The following is a 14,321-nucleotide window of genomic DNA, read 5'->3' as shown; positions in this document are numbered from 1 at the left end:
ACCAATGAGAAAACCAAGGTTCAGATAGATTAAATGATTGCCCAAGGTCACAGAGCAAAGAAGTGATTGAGATTGGAAGCATGGATGGTCAAAATTGACACAGAACTCTAAAAATATATTATAATTCTAACTCTGGTTCCAGATTCTGTTTTATAACCATACTGCTATTTTGATTGTAACTAGAGTATCTTCTAATTATTTTTACTATCCTAAGTTAATACCACTCTTCTGCATCTGTTTTTTGTTCCAATGGAAACTATCAATAAGAGGACTTCTTTTCTACCATGCATGTATGGACAGAGCTAAGTAAGCTCTCCATAGGTAACTGTCTCTAAAACTGAAATCCTTAAAAGATAAGGAATTTTTATCCTCTTTATTGAAGAAAGTATAATCTGTGACTTGTGTGCAAGGCTCTCTGAGGCAAACAACATCATTGACACTGTGCACTCAGTCAATAATTTGAGTTAAATAAGATTATTTCATGCTGTTTAAAAAATGTGCTGTAAAACTGAACTGCTTAAAAGATTTTAAAATATTTTGATGTATTTAATTAATATTTAGATATTTATTTAAAAATATTTCTAAAGTAGATGAGGAGAGTCTATTAGCTTAAGTATCCTACATCCCTTTCTTTCTTGACAATGAGATATATTTAACTCAGACAAGTAAGCATGAAACAAATTTCATCCTAATATTTAAAAGACTAATCACACTTAGTTAAAACCATTTTGAAGTAAACTGATAGTTGGCTTTTTTTTATTTTTTATTTTACATTCTTATTTTATTTTATTTTTTTAGGTTTTATGGTTTTATTAACACAAATATGACGTGCACAACAAGCTGTCTATTCATTTTCTTCGCTGCGCAGCCTGGCGTTGGGATTGGTGACTCTGATTGCCAGCTGGGCTGCTCTTTCCACAATAGCTTTGCGGTTCTTGGAGGAGACATTGTGAGCAATCTCTGCACAGTAAGATTTGTTGCACATCAGCAGCACTTCAAGCTCCTTGACGTTGTGGACTAGGAACTTCCGGAAGCCACTGGGCAACATGTGCTTTGTTTTCTTGTTGCTCCTGTAACCAATGCTGGGCATCAAGATCTGGCCCTTGAATCTTCTGCGCACCCTATTGTCGATGCCTCTGGGTTTCTGCCTGTTGCGCTTAATTTTGACATAGCAGTCTGACTGGTGCCAGATGAACTTCTTGGTCCTCTTTTTAACGATCTTGGGCTTCACCAGAGGTCTGAGGGCAGCCATGATGCCCAGTAACAGACGGCTGCCACCTCGCAGGCAGCGCCGAGGAAGAGCTTATTTATTTTTTTAAGATTTTATTTATTTGAGACAGAATGAGAGAGAGAGAGCATGAGAAGGGGGAAGGTCAGAGGGAGAAGCAGACTCCCCACCCAGCAGGCAGCCCGATGTGGGACTCGATCCTGGGACTCCAGGATCATGACCTGAGCCACCCAGTTGTTTATTTTTTAAATTGAAGTATAGTTTATTTTTTAAATTGAAGTATAGTTATACAGTGTTACAGTAGTTTCAGGTGTACAACATAGTGATTCAACAAATATATAGGTTATGCTATGCTCATAGGTAGAGCTAGCATCTGTGACCACTATTATAGTACCATTGACTATATTCCCTATGGTGTACTTTTCTCCTCATGATTTATTCATTTCATAACTGGAAGACTATACCTTCCACTCTCCTTAGTCCATTTTTCCCATCCTCCCATCCCCCTCCCTTCTGGCAACCATCAGTTTGTTCTCTGTAGTTGCAAGTTTGTTTCTGCTTTTTATGTTTGTTTCATTTTTTAGATTCCACATATAAATAAAATTATATGGCATCTATCTTTCTCTGTTTGACTTATTTCACTTAGCTTGATAACATCTAGGTCCATCTATGTTGTTGCAAATGGCAAGGTCTTCTTTTTTATGGCTGAGTACTATTCCATGGTATGTATGTGTGTACACACACATATAACCATATCTTCTTTTTTTCATCTATTGATGAACACTTAGGTTGCTTCCATATATTAGCTATTGTAAAATGCCACAATAAGCACAGGGGAGCATATAACTTTTCAAATTAGTGTTTTTGTTTTGAGTAAGATAGTTGGCCTTTGAATGAGGGAAAAATCTGGCAAATACATAATTTTTAGAACAACCCAATTCATCACCAAAATCTAAATATATAACAAAGATTGTCTTGATATGTGTGGGCTTTACTGATGGCAATCAATCTCCTCAGCTCTTCTAGTAGAGAGATAGAAGTAGAGATAGAGAAATAGAAAAATCAATGTGTGTCACGTTTTTTTGGTAAGAGTTTATCAAAATGGGATTTAATGGAGGATCTTTGCTCTGTTTCAGTTTTTCCTATCACTGTAGCATGTATAATTTGTTGTGCCATATAGTTTGTTAAAGACAAAATATTATGCTTTAATAATGGGAAATAGTCTTTTTTGTACAAATAAAAATATCTTACAATGTTCTGTAATCAGTTCAGCTCTCTATAAATTAAAATATTATGATTCGTCTCATACCATCTGTCCTTATATATTGCTATAATTAGCCAAAGTAATTTCAGTCTACTAAATTGTTTTAAAAACTATTAGTGAACGCTTCCATGTAAATAAGTACTTAATATTCTAGCACCCTATTGAATATCTAAATTACATGTGGAAGAAAAAAATGTAAAAACACTTGCCTTGTCTGCAAAACATTTTTGAAATCTTATAAGCCTATGAGTTAACCATGAATTTTATTTCAAAGACTTTTCAAGTCTCAGAGCCAAAATAGGTATTTTGTCTGTGCTACACTGTTATTCAGCCAGCACTAAATCAGTTTCTATCTTGACATGATATTTGAAGTTTATTTTAGAAAGATAATAAATGTCTCTTAAAATATGCCTTATTCCTTTATATAATCATATATCATGAAGAGCAAATCATGTATGCCAGAACAAAATAGATTAATAAAAAAAATTGGTTGTGGCATGGTGAGCTAAAATAGCATCTTAAGGCAAATATTAGTGTTGTTCATCATTATTAAAGAAGGATCATCTTCATAAATTATATCTTATAAATGTTTGATGCTTTCTCATTTTAAAGGGAAGTCTGAGAAAAAGATGTTTCCTTCTTATTTTACAAGCAAAATTAGTTTATATACTATCACTCTCTCTAAATTTAGCACTGCTATGTTGTAATCTTTTGAAAATTTCTTTCCCTGTTTCTCAGAATTCATGCATCTTGTTTCTTTTCTGTGCTCATGAATAATATAAATGATATTCCCCCTTTATCTTCAAATATTTAGAAAATTCTAAATGCAAGTCGATATATATGATGTAAACTTTTGAAAAATTACACAGAAATGATTTTCTGAAGCCATGTTTTTAATGTTGCAAAAAGAAGGGATTTAAAAACAAAAACAAAAACAAGCAAAGCAGACACTTAAACACCTGTTTTTGAAATGGAAGTCTCATCATCCATGTAGATATAATCCATGTAAGATCACTTATTCATGTGAACAAAAATGCCTTCATTTAGCCACCACCTCATATGCAGTGTTAGAGGTCTGAGGCTCTTTAGTTTACAATCTTCTTGCTTCCCTATGCATCAACAGTGCCTTTTAAGAGTCCCAAGGAGAGAATTCTGCTAAGTCAATATTCACTGCAATGACAGAAAAGGTAGTGATTTAAACAGGTAATATGTATTTCCATAGTTAATATTCTCAGGCATGCCCCAGCTAATGCAAAATGGTGATGAGTTTCCAATCATGTGGAATTAATTTCTGGAGAGAGGCTAGGGAGTGACATCGGGTTTCATGAGAAAATCAGCTAAAAAATGAAAGACCATACATGAAAACTTTTCCTCAATTTAGCACTGCAATGGCCTTTGATGATCACTTATAGCTCTGCTCATGCAAGGAAAGTAATACATCCAGAAATGAAGTTATTAATATGGTGAGTGAGATAAATCACTCAAAGATAAGCAGTGTATAAGGTTATTGCACCTTCCTCTTCTAAGCTTGGGTTTTTCACCATGGATAATAATAATGGTAATTTAATATTAGTTTATTGATAATTATCAGATATTGAAAAATCCCATTAAAAAAAGATTTTCCCTATTACATGGATATTCTTTATCTTCCTCAAAATGACCATTCATCTTAGATAAGGGATAATAATGCTCATACATATCCTCAAAGGAACATAGGAGTGGATACTTCAGGAATTAGAGTTTTAATGTTTCATCATTTCAGAAATTTAATATGATAGTTTCTGGATTTTATACATAACCATTTGTTGTTGGAAGACATTACTCAAAGAATATCAGTTTTCTTATAATGTTTCAACTTGTCAATATTTAATTTTTGCTACTATATGTAAAGGAAAAGAAATTAATTGCCTTATAAATAAAAGAGATTTTATAAATGAAAGGGATTTTGAGTCTTGGGGAAAGTTTTTAATCAGAAAAAAACAATTTTCAAAATATTTTTATATTTAATTTGAGTTTTAGATTTAGCCCCTTCTCAAGTAATTTTCCCGTGTTGAACTTTAAATATGCTAAAACTTTGTAACTAAATAACAATAGTATTTTAGTTGGTATGGTATAGTATATAACATTTTCAGATTGGCTTCTTTCACTTAGTGATATGCATTTAAGTTTCCACAAAAAGTTGTGGCTTGATAACTCATTTCTTTTTAATGCTGAATAATATTCCATTGTCTGTATGTACCACAGTTTATTTATCCATTCACTTACTAGTGGAAATCTTGGTTGCTGCCATGATTTAGCAATTATGAAATAAAGCGGCTATAGACATTCATGTGCAGGTTTCTGTGTGGACATAAATTTTCAACTCCTTTGGGTAAATACCAAGGAGCACAATTGCTGAATCACACTGTAAGATCATGTTTCATTTTGGAGGAAACCGCCAAACTGTTTTCCAAAGTACTATACCACTTTGCATTCCCACCAGCAATGAACGAGAGTTCCTGTTATTCCACATCCTCACCAGCATTTGGTGTCAGTATTCTGGATTTGGGCTATTTTAATGAGTGTGTAGTAGTCTTTTCTTGTTGTTTTAATGTGCATTTCCCTTATGACACACGGTGTGGGATATCTTTTCATTTGCTTATTTGCCATCTGTACATCTTTGTTGAGGTGTCTCATAAGGTCCTTAGCCCATTTTTTAATTGGGTTGTTTGTTTTCTTGTTGTTGAGTCTTAAGAGTTTTAGTATATATTAGAAAAGAATCCTTTATCAGCTATATCTTTAGCAAGTGCTTTCTTTCAGTCTGTGATTTGTCTTTCCATTCTCTTGTCTTTTGCAGAGCTGAAGTTTTTAAATTTAATGAAGTCTAGCTTGTCAATGATTTCTTTCATGAATTGTGCTTTTGGTGTTTTAGCTAAAAAGTCATCATCACACCCAAAGTCATCTAAGTTTTCACCTATGTTGTCTTCTAGGAGTTTCCTAGCTTTACATTTTACATTGAGGTCTATGATCCATTTTGAGCAACATTTATTTTTCATACACATGAAAGGCAAGCTTCACATACTCAGTGACAACTCTTTAAAGTAATTATAAGAAACTAAAAAATTATGAACATTTAAATAAGAATGATATTAATAATCACTAATATTGTATAAATATGTATAGTATGCATTTCTAAAAAGAGGATTCTAACAAGATTTACCTATATTACAGAGACAGAAATACTGTAAAATAGTGTAACTTAACAGAAAAATAAGTCTTCACTACTAATGTCTAAAAATCAGGAAAATCTTTTTAATCTTACACATTCAATGGCACATATAAAGTTGTAATTTGACATTTCATGCTGTAGCAATTAACTTCAGCTTCCTTCTAGATATAAAATTGAGTAAATACGGAACAAAAAAATTAGGAGTAAATTTTGGCACTTTTTTACCCAAAAAGTTGTGTTCAACAACAATTATTTAAGGATAAAATCAATTCAGCAAAGTGCATTCCATGGTACATATAATCTTCTAGAGGCTCTAGTTGTTAAGTCCATCCACTCATTGTGAAGCTATTATCTCTCCCCTTGAAATTCTGCATCCGAGACCATTCATAATATCTATAAACAATCAGAGTAATAAATAAAGACAGTGCAACCATGACAGTTTAGATCTAAAAACCCATTTCCTATAGAAAAAAACTATAATCTCTATCAAATGATTAGTTTGCAAACTACCTCATGCTATTTGAGAAGGAAATCTTTAGAATTGTTGGCTATAACTATTTTGAAAACTCTGTAACTTCTTTGAAAATTCTCCCAGCAGGAAACAGATTTATCTTTACCGTCTTTGAAAAATGAGAAGGCTGAAAGGTAAATGTACTATTTCTTATGTACATGAAATTATTAAGCGTCAAAGTGAAAGTAGTTCGCATCTCAAAGATAATTCCACTTCCTCTTTCCCATCATCCTACATGTTATTTACATGCAGAATCATGTAAAACTTATGAGAGAAAACATTTTTTTATAAAGCAACAGTAGCTACAGTATGGGAGGAGGCACATGGACTGGTCAAAGTGACTTCTGGGAAGGAGATGGTGTGTCTGGAGTCTCATTTTTAATTAAAAGAAATGATGAGTTTCTTTAATAATCCCACAACAGTGTCTTTTATAATTAATTATCAATTTCTGCAGCTTTGTCCCAATAGCCCACATTTCACATAATTTTTGTGAAATGTTATGAGCATAACCAATAAGCTGTTCTAAGTGCTGGCATTGTTTATTTTTTAATTTATAAGAAAATGTTATAAATATATTTTAGTATTTGAATATATACAAAATATGCACATTAAAGATTTTGTGATGATGAATAATCCATTTTTCTATATGTTCTATTTTTATGAACTTTGTGTGAAAAATTGCTCAATTTTTTTTAAAGATTTTATTTATTTGAGATAGAGAGCATGAGTGGGTGGGGGGCAGAGGGAGAAGGAGAGAGAGACAGAGAGAGAATCTTAAGCAGACTTCCCACTGAGCAAGGAGACTGACATGGGTCTCCATTCCAGGACCCTGAGATCATGACCTGAGCCAAAGGCAAGCGCTTAACATACTGAGCCACCCAGTGCCCCCAAAATTGCTCAATTCTTGACTGTAGACTTTCAGGAAAATAATAACAAACTAAGAAATGTTCAGAAAACTATAATCAGAATAAAATACTTTGTGATTATGTCATATGAGAAATTATGAAGTAAAAACTTCCAACACTTTCCAAGATACAGAAAAAGGACTGTTGGGAGAAGTTAAAAGGAGATATTTTTTTCAGGTAACATATAGATAAACTATTTTTTTATCAAGTTTGATTTTTTTAATTTAAATTCAATTAATTAACATATAGTGTATTATTAGTTTCAGAAGTGAAGTTCAGTGATTCATTAGTTGTATATAGCACCCAGTCCTCATTACTTCATGTACCATCCTAATGCCCATCAGCCAGTTACCCCATCCCTTACCCCCTGCCCTCCAGCAACCCTCAGTTTGTTTCTTATGGTTAAGAGTCTCTTAATGGTTTGTCTCCCTCTCTGATTACATCTTGTTTTATTTTCCCCTCCCTTCTTCTATGCTCCTCTGTTTTGTTTCTTGAATTCCACATATGAGTGAAATCATGTGGTAATTCTTTCTCTGATTGACTTATTTTGCTTAGCATAGTACCCTCTAGTTCCAACCACATTGTTGCAAATTGCAAAATTTTTGATGGCTGAGTAATATTCCAGTGTGTGTGTGTGTGTGTGTGTGTGTGTGTGTGTGTGTATCACATCTTTATCCATTCAATAGATAAACTTTTTAAAAGTTGTATCTTCCCACTAATATCGTCAAAAAGTTATACACTATCCATTACTAAAAGTGTTTGTGCATGAGCTAGATAACCATTTGTTAGAAATGGTATACGATTGATTTACTAACTAAAGGTTGTATTAACTGTCCTCTAGGATTCTTGAAAATGCTATGATTGAATCAATTAGATTACATATATTCTAAAGATATTTTTTGGGTTCCATTAATGTATCTAAAACTGAAACACAAGATTCAGACAAGTATTAATTGGGTATTAAATCATGTCCTATGGTGTCTTTAAGCCACATGTTTCTTAGGCTTACATTTAATTAAAAATTAAAGGCCATTTTTGGCTATTAAACCTGCTCTTCGATCAGAAAAAGCTTAGAAAAAAGTAAGATTATTCACTTCTCTTGTTATTTTTTTTAAAGATTTTATTTATTCATCTGAGAGAGAGAGAATGAGAGGTAGAGAGCACGAGAGGGAAGAGGGTCAGAGGGAGAAGCAGACTCCCTGCTGAGCAGGGAGCCCGATGGGGGACTTGATCCCGGGACTCCAGGATCATGACCTGAGCTGAAGGCAGTCGCTTAACCAACTGAGCCACCCAGGCACCCATAACTTCTCTTGTTAAATGTTCAGCATCAGTTAAACTTTTCATACCACTAGCCACCTGCTCCCAAAGTTCTAATTCTAGAGACCCATTTCATTTGCATACTTTTTCACTTTGAGAACAGTTTATGGTAATACTTTTACATTTAGATAAGCTCAAAGGCCATTACAATTTTAAATAGATTTATAATCTATATATAGAAACACAGTCTTTTCACATCCTCTTATTAGGGTGATGTTTGAAAAAAGCAATTCTTTATTGTGAATGGAGGAATTTGCAATTTTTATAATTTTTTTTACAACTTTGACTTGTATTCACACCAATGAGGTTACATTGTGCCTAATGTAATATGATTACTTGAATAGTTACCGATGTTTTATATGCAAGAGAAGATTATGAAAATCTCTGTAATAATATTTTTAAGAGATTAGAGAAGATGGAAGAACCCTGAATCTATACGTTTCCAAAAAGATTGTATTGAAAATGTAATTCAATTTAAAATACATGCATTAATCTTTTGGCAGTTTAGCTGTTGATGGATTGTGAAATAGCCAGAGTAAAAAGAATAAAAAATTAATATAATTCAAAAAGAAAATTATTAGTTTCACAAAGATAGGCAGAATTCAAAATCTGAATTTGAGTACAGAAATATCTTTTGTGGAGGTAATGTTGAAGGATGCCAGGTATAGAAAAACTTTGGTCCTATAAACCTTAAAAGGCATAAATGAGATGGTTCTAGTTGAATGAGCTCTGATTTGACATTCAAGAGGCAATCCACCAAGTAATGACTATGTGAATTTTGCTGGGACAATAACATCACATGCTTGTGCTCTTTTTTCTTTCTTCAACATAAAAAAAAAATTGATCACTGTTACTGGCATGTAGAACAAAAGCTTGAGATCTTCCAAGTTATTAATTTTTTAGTATAATTTTTAAAAATCTTGGTTTTATGGCAAACCAGATTCAAAAAAAGAAAAAAGAACTATAAGAAAAAAATGATATTCTATAAGAGTAATTTAAAACAATTTGTTTAGTATGCTCTATAAATGATCTAAAATGTAGTTACATATTAGCACTGAAATAAGAAAGTCTCTTTTTTTATCAGGTTTGAAATTGATTTGTAAATAATTTGGAAATGAAAGAAAAACTGCAGCCAGCAGGATTAAATTTTTCAAAAGTCACAAAAGTCATTTGAATGTATTAAAAGTTTGAGTATTAAGTTAGGGCTATAGGAAATATTTCTTCCTTTCAGGAAAAGCATAATTTAGCTGGAAAGACATATATGAGTCCAAATTAAATATTACTCAGTTGGAGGCAATCTAGACATATGAATTCAGAAAAAGAAAGTAGATATTCTTTGATATCATTTAGCTTAGAAAAGGGGTATAACTACTGCAAAATATAGTATTTTATATTTAAATAAATGTTTTTGATTATCACTCTATCTTTACTATTTTTAAAACTATCTTGACTCTTCTGGTTAATTTGTAATAAGGAAGAGAATACATTTTTTATAAATCAAAGACTCATGGTATTACTGCATACCTAATTCTTTTTGTTTTCAGAGTACAAATAGTACTAACTTAGTCAACATCTATTCTTATCAGTACCAAATGTTTTTCATGTTCAGTGTTTTGGAATTTGGGTCGTTCAAATATTTTACATATACAGCACCAACAGTTTGACCAGTAGAGGGAGCCATTCTCTACAGTCTAAAATTGAACCAGTAGTGGATGCTCATGAAAGTAACTGTCACAGAATCCTAAAGTCAATTTATCAGTCTCTTTTGAAATTAATATTATTAAACAAACAAATAAATAAATAACCACCTCAATCAGTTTAACATTTTTTATGTTTTAAAACAAATTAAAAATCAAGTTTTTTTGGTAATTCCTTTTGATGCAGTGAAGAAATGCATTCTATTTTTAATCTTGCTTCAAATTTATGAAATGTCAATAATACTAAAAAATATGTATACTCAGCTATTATGCCAGTATTTGCTCCTTTTCATATTATGGTTGTATCTCTTTAGCTTCATGGTTTTGAAAAAAAAGTTCAGACTACATAACAGGGGGCAGATTTATCTATATAGCCCCCATACACATTATGTGGTCAAATAAAAAGCTATGTTCTATCTCCTAAAGACCTATGGATTTTCTTACTGGTAACTCGGAGAGTATGTTGGAAATTCTCTTTTGATAGAGTGTAACATGTTTAATAAAATGTTTCTTTACAAAATGGAAATAAAGATAGGAAACATGTTGGCCTAGATGTTGACACATTAATAACATTAATGTGGTAATTAAAGTTCACATATAGCGGCACTCAGTTGGTTAAGCGTCTGCCTTTGGCTCAGGTTATGATCCTGGGATTTGGGGATTGAGCCCCTGTCAGGCTCCCTGCTCAGTGGGGAATCTGTTCCACCCTCTCCCTCTGCCCCTACCCCGCTCATGAACACAAGCGCTCTAACACAAATAAATAAATAAAATCTTTAAAAAATAAGTTAATATATTTATTTAAAAGCTATTTAAAAATAATTACACATGAAGACACCTGAGTCACATAATTTTGCGTAGCACAACTTGACACAAATTTAAAATAACTTTATAACTAAAAGTCGCCACACTCATGCTCCGAAAGTTCAATTTACTTCCCCTAATGCTGTATGAATTAACACCCTGATTTAATCAGAGAACAATATCTTGTGACTCTTGACATTTAAAAGGTATTTCATTAGCGATTGCAAATGATTCCTCACTTTTTCACAGTTCTTACTATCCTTACTATTTAACACAGTTCTGACTTTCCCATAGTTGTGATAGCTACATAAACAGGGCCCTTGTCTGGATCAAGCTTCACAGTCTAGATTAACAGTTCAGCAAATACGCAGTAATACTTACTTATGCCAGGCACTGTGCTAGTAGAGATAATCACTTTATACAGCACCTGCCAAAACAAGCCTCCACAACTTCGTCTTTACTGTGGTTTATGCAGCAAGAAACCAGCACTTAGTGTTTCGTGGGGAGGGAAGTGTGCATATCTATACTGCTGCCGCTTAAAGTGTATTCCACTCTCCACTAGCACTAGCCTCCCTTGGGAGCTTGTTAGAGCTCCCGCCTCTCAGGCCCTGTCCCAGAGCTACGGAGCAGGAATCTGCATTTTAATAGGATCCACAGTTTCTTCAGATACACGTTAAATTTTGAGAAGCACAGGTGCAGACCACCTCTTTGCAGAGATTTCTCTAGGACACAGGGGACCCCTAGACTTCTAGTGTCTCTGGTTTTAATAAATATTTGTGATTTGAAACTGGATAGTTTTGAAAAGTTGAAAGAAAATTTTCTAGTTCTTAGATGTCCTGACAGCACCTAGAAACTCTACTATAAATCATGACTTGAGGGTGTGACAGAGGGTTCATGGAGGCTTACAGGATGAGTTTGATTATGAAATCACTGGATAGTTATTTGCTAGTTATCTTTTTTGACAGAAAAAAACATTTATTAGAAATACATCTAAGAATACCATCGATATATTTTTGTGCTTTTTCTTATATGTCTGCAAAACATTCCGATTTAAATAATAACAGTAACATAAGCAGGTTTTATAATTGTGATATAATATGAAGTGAAAACATATTGGTAAAGTGAAGAAACTTCATGTCATCGTTGAAAAACCCAACATATGAGTGTTGACGTAACAAAGCAATGAGTTAAATGTCACTAGCTGCTCTTTATGGATGGAGGAGGAGATTCAGCCCATAGAACACTGTGAATACCGTGATTACTTGTTATCCCCAAACCTGCCTGCATATCTTAGCTGACAGGGTAATCATCCTCCTGTTCAGCAATTTTTGGTGCTCTGTTATACTTGGCCAAATTATATCTTCAATGTCGCAAGCAATCTCACCTTTATTATGATATAAAATGAATAGACGGAAGAGTAAAATCATGATGTAGAACTAGCAAAGAAAATGGAATCTTATGCCTCTGGATACAGCTGACTTTGTGTCACTTGGAATGTGAGTGATAATCTTAACCGGTACAATTCCCTCCTTAAAAAAACATGTCTCATTGTGGCAGAGAAGTAGGAGAAAGGTAGAGGTTCCATTGCCTAATGTGTCCTGAGGTTAAATAGTCCTCTGTGTCCTGTGTGGGTGTGTGTGCACACACAAAACTAATGTTCCCTCTCTCCTTGTCTTTTGTCCAGGATCACAATTCACAATGTCCAGGGAAACTGTGTCATTGAAGAGATGGAAGAATCAGTCACATCTATCTATCTATCTATCTATCTATCTATCTATCTATCTATCTATCTATTTGAGAGACAGAGTAGGAGCAATGTGAGGGGCAGAAGGAGAAGCAGACTCCCCACTGAGCAGGGAGCCTAATGTGGGGCTGGCTAGATCCCAGGACTCCAGAATCATGACCTGAGCTGAAGGCAAACACCCACCTGACTGAACCAGCCAAGCGCCCCCAGTCACTTTTAATTATAGATATGGAAACTGTGGTTGAGCAAGGTTAGGGTACTTGCCTATAGTTAGTTTGCAGCAGGACTGATAGTTAAAGGTTCATCAAGGCCCAGCTTTTTCCCACACTTTCCTCAAAGGCTGCATTAAAAAATATATGGATTTTATTTTGCCTTCGAGGCATCCCTTTTCACATAACTTTGCAATTGGGAAGATGGGGAAAATGTTCCATCCATTAAGTACCCTGGGCATTTAGACTAATTTGATTGAATAAACAGTTTTTAAGTGTCTACCATAATCAAGACTATTTTAAGTGGTAAGATACATAGATGAGAAAGATGTCTCCCCTATTCTCACTGAGCTGTTATATATGCAAAGGCTAAGGGTTGTTACCAGGCTGCAGGAACTGACCAGTTCTCTCTAGTAGGAGGTTACAGTAGCCTGTCATAAGCCTCAGTGGGAGAATGCACCTCTCTCTCCCTTATCCCTCACACCTCTACCTAGAGAGCTCTGCACACCCCTAGGAATTACACATTCTCTGGGCACATAAACAAGTCTACCTGGCTTAAATGTGGTTCCCTACATAATAGCAGACCAAAGTCCCTTGCCAACTCGAGAATCTGCTGGAATTTGAAAGGAACAGACAATCAAACTATTGAAATTCTGAGCCTAGTATGGTTTGCTGAAATTCCATCATAAAACAGACTGTTTCATCAAACATGACCATCACCTTATACTCTTTATTTTGCCAAACATTGTGCTTTGCAAAGGTTTTAAAAAGTGACTTCAGCAGTTTAAGATGTGTGTATTATTTTTTAAAACTTGGTTTAAAAGCTGCAAATTAAAAAAACTTAATTTTGGGATCTTTGATCTCATCTCTTCCCTTTGTTGATAAGATGATCAGTAGCAAGAACCAGCTCCCCAGTCAAATACACACATATATCCTACTTTTTTTGCAAGAGCATAAAATTATCATTCTTATAGAGAAAATCATAAACCTCTTATTATATCATTTTCTTCCTTCACCAAAATCAAATAGAGAACGAGAGGAAGATTGGCATTATTAGGAATTTTTATCTCTAAAAAGCGCATGCTAAAGAAATGTCAGTATCTCCATCTAGAATTTTGTTGTTTTAAATCATTCAGATACATCAATGCGGAATCAAGCACAGATCACTTTTACACTCTTCTAGCATAAAGGATGAGTGGTTAGCCGTACAGGGAAAGGAAAGAGAGAAATTAATAAAGAAACAAAGACAGAAGCTGTGTAAAAGGATTACAGATGTCATAGACATTTTTATGCAATGCTGTACCTAATTACAAAAAACAACAGTGCTCATGTACATAGTGATGGTATAGAATTCTACTTTAGATGTCACTATTACCTCTCTACCTAGAAGTCCAACTTCTCCTTTCTCCCTTGAAATGCTGCTTCAGCTTCCCAACT

The 14,321-nt window shown here is 33.9% G+C and overlaps 1 pseudogene; it reads right to left on the bottom strand.

Annotated features, from left to right (window-relative positions):
- Positions 1-834: 834 nt before the first annotated feature.
- LOC114219021 (large ribosomal subunit protein eL32 pseudogene) lies at positions 835-1,261 on the bottom strand (annotated as a pseudogene).
- Between the last annotated feature and the right edge of the window lie 13,060 nt (positions 1,262-14,321).

This window comes from Eumetopias jubatus, unplaced genomic scaffold, assembly GCF_037043125.1.
Source record: "Eumetopias jubatus isolate StellerSeaLion01/CBP00866 unplaced genomic scaffold, mEumJub1_p1.0 scaffold_1, whole genome shotgun sequence".
NCBI classification, from domain to species: Eukaryota; Metazoa; Chordata; class Mammalia; order Carnivora; family Otariidae; genus Eumetopias; species Eumetopias jubatus.
This window is presented reverse-complemented; position numbering and strand designations above follow the sequence as displayed.